The sequence below is a fragment of the Oncorhynchus clarkii genome, chromosome 3, assembly GCF_045791955.1.
Source record: "Oncorhynchus clarkii lewisi isolate Uvic-CL-2024 chromosome 3, UVic_Ocla_1.0, whole genome shotgun sequence".
Classification (NCBI taxonomy): Eukaryota; Metazoa; Chordata; class Actinopteri; order Salmoniformes; family Salmonidae; genus Oncorhynchus; species Oncorhynchus clarkii.
This window is the reverse complement of record NC_092149.1, coordinates 32,966,809-32,970,538: the sequence shown is the minus strand read 5'-3', so window position 1 is coordinate 32,970,538 and position 3,730 is coordinate 32,966,809.

Genomic DNA, 3,730 nt, shown 5'->3' with positions numbered 1-3,730 from the left:
CTGGAGAGACCTGAAAATAGCTGTGCAGGGATGCTACCCATCAAACCTGACATAGCTTGAGAGGATCTGCAGAGAAGAATGGGAGAAACTCCCCAAATACAGCTGTGCCAAACTTGTAGTGTCATACACAAGAAGACTCGAGGCTGTAATTGCTGCCAAAGGCGCTTCAACAAAGTAGTGAGTAAAGGGTCTGAATATTAATGTAAGTGTGATATTTCAGTTTTTTATTTTTTATTTATACATTTGCAAAAAAAAATTTAAACCTGTTTTTGCTTTGTCATTATGGGGTATTGCGTGTAGATTGATGAGGGGGAATAAACTGTGTGAAAAGTCACGGGGTCTGAGTACTTTCCGAATGCACTGTACAGTATATAGTGTACCATCATCACATCACAATGACTTTAGGTTTATGACCAATGTTGGCAGTAGAGCCCAAAAACATTGACTTCAACTTCAGCATAGTAAGCCAGGACCTCACGCACTTTATTCGCACCATACCAAAAGGTCAAACCTATCTCATCCTATGAATTTAAAAACAATTATAATAAATACATCTTATAACTGCAGAGCAATACCTTAAGTATTCACATAACATCAGGCTGACAGGCGGCCTATCAGCGAATGTGATTAGTCTAGAAGTTGAGACATTTACATTTTAATCATTTAGCAGACCCTCTTATCCAGAGCGACTTACAGTTAATGCCCTCATATTAAGATAGCTAGGTGGGACATCCACATATCTCAGTCATAGTAAGTACATTTTTCCTCAATGAATTTGCTATCAGCAAAGTCAGGGGGCGTTGTGGGATTATTTAGGGCACGCTTTGAAGTGAGAGGGCTTCAGATGTTTCTGAAGATGGGTAGGGACTCTGCTCTCCTACCTTCAGGGAAAAGCTGGTTCCACCATTGTGGTGCCAGGACAGAAAAGAGCTTTAACTAGCTGAGCGGGAGCTGCCCTTCCGTCGGGGTGGCAGAATGGTGTACTCGGTTTGGGATGTAGGGTTTGAGAGACCTTATACTTTGATTGTTAATGTACGATTCCAGTATGTCACAGTGACATTTTAGAATCCTTGGCATTGTTACGACAGTGGGAATGCATTATTTATCTTAAATTAGAGCCTATTTGAGGAGCCATCAAACCAACGCGGGAAGATTGGAGGAGAGTTTAAAGAACCGCGGGGAAGCCGTCGCCAAGATTAATGCAGGATTTTTATAAGAAATTAGAGGCTTAATGAAGTGGATAAAAAAAGCTGTCAGTGTATTATTGCATCTAAATTGTGGGGAAGTGGTGTTTAGTTGCCTCGCCTACCTCTGCACATAATGGGTCGTCAGTGGCTGTGAGGCTTATTTTAACTGGCAAGGCACTTTCGTAGCGGAGCCATTCAACTGACATTTTTACACAGTAAAGCAGTGGGGGTTTATGGTTTGCTACATTTATTAAAAAGACCACACAATGTTGAGCCACAGCAAACTCAACTAAATGTGCCATTTTTTGGGCTAAGGTTTCAAATGATAGCATTGTTGAAAATGTAGGCCTACGTGTTTAGCCTATGATTTGATTAGCCTATGTTATTACATATGGAAAATATATACATCAAATACAGATGTTTTTTGGCATGTTATGGTGTTGTGTTGTTTTTTGAAGAACGTGGTTGTCGGATTTATATACTTTACCTTCAGCATAGGCCATTGACGAAGGCCATTGTTCTCCATCTCTCTCGGTTCGGAGCAAGTTCTTCCACGGTGAACCAGTTGAGATCGCTCTCAGTCATCTCTTTGTCATCTATGCCTGGGCATCTCTCCTCCAAGTGTTTCTGGTTCGATCCCTGTGGTTGTGGCTAGGGTTAAAAACATTTGCATCGAGTTGATCATAGCCAATGTAGTCATCCCTGAAATGCAAAGTGAAATTATTCATGTAGTTTGACAAACAACTGTGAATTGCAATACACAATGAAAAAAAGGAGAACAGTCACTTGGCACCATCTAGTGTTCATTTCCAAGTGTGTCAAAAGAGCCTGGAGATTTGGCAAGCACATGAGCCTATGATACTGCACCAGATTTTATGATACATCATTGTGTCCTAGTCTGCCAAATACACTACCATTCAAAAGTTTGGGGTCACATAGAAACGTCCTTGTTTTCCATGAAAACATACATGAAATGATTTGCAAAATGAATAGGAAATATAGTCAAGACGTTGACAATCATTATAAATAATGATTTTTAATTGAAATAATAATTGCCCTTCAAACTTTGCATTCATCAAAGAATCCTCCTATTGCAGCAATTACAGCATTGCAGACCTTTGGCATTCTAGTTCTCAATTTGTTGTGGTAATCTGAAGAGATTTCACGACATGCTTCCTGAATCACCTCCCACAAGTTGGATTGGCAAAATGGGCACTTCCTACGTACCATACAGTCAAGCTGCTCCCACAACAACTCAACAGGGTTGAGATCTGGTGACTGTGCTGGCCACTCCATTATAGACAGAATACCAGCTGACTGCTTCTTCTCTAAATAGTTCTTGCATCGTTTGGAGCTGTGCTTTGGGCCATTGTCCTGTTGTAGGAGGAAATTGTCTCCAATTAAGCGACGTCCACAGGGTATGGCATGGCATTGCAAAATGTAGTGACATCCTTCTTCTTCAAGATCCCTTTTACCCTGTACAAATCTCCCACCACCAAAGCACCCCCAGACCATCACATTGCCTCCACCATGCTTGACAGATGGCGCCAAGCACTCCAGCATCTTTTAATTTTTTCTGCGTCCCCCAAATGTTCTTATTTGTGATCTGAACACCTCACACTTCATCTGTCCATAACACATTTTTTTCCCAATCTTCCTCTGTTCAGTGTCTGTTTGGCCCATCTTAATCTTTTATTGGCCAGTCTGAGATATGGCTTTTTCTTTGCAATTCTGCGTAAAAGGCCAGTCTCCCAGTGTCACCTCTTCACTGTTGACGTTGAGACTAGTGTTTTGCAGGTACTATTTAATGAAGCTGCCAGTTGAGGACTTTTGAGGCGTCTGTTTATCAAACTAGACACTAACGTAGTGGACCTCTTGCTCAGTTGTGCACCGGGGCCTCCCACTCCTCTTTCTATTCTGGTTAGAGCCAGTTGGTGCTGTTCTGTGAAGGGAGTAGTACACAGCGTTGTACGAGATCTTCAGATACTTGGCAATTTCTCGCACGGAATAGCCTTCATTTCTCAGAACAAGAATAGACTGACGAGTTTCATTAGAAAGTTATTTATTTATGGCCATTTTGAGCCTGTAATCGAACCCAAACGTTGATGCTCCAGATAACTCAACTATTCTAAAGGCCAGTTTTATTACTTCTTTTAAATCAGCACAACGTTGACGTTGTGTTAGCTGTGCTAACATAATTGCAAAAGGGTTTTCTAATGATCAATTAGCAAATCCAAGTTTATCATTTTAAACTGGGAACACAGGAGTGATCGTTGCTGATAATGGGCCTCTACGCCTATGTAGATATTCCATTAAAAAAAACTTTTTAAACTTATTTTTTTAAGAAATCTGCCATTTTCAGCTACAATAGTAATTTACAACATTAAAGTCTACACTGCATTTCTGATCAATTTGATGTTGTTTTAATGGACAAAACTAGTTACTTTTCTTTCAAAAACAAGGACATTTCTAAGTGACCCCAAACTTTTGAACGATAGTGTACCTAATGTCCTAAAACAGTAAGTAAAACCAGAAACATTTGC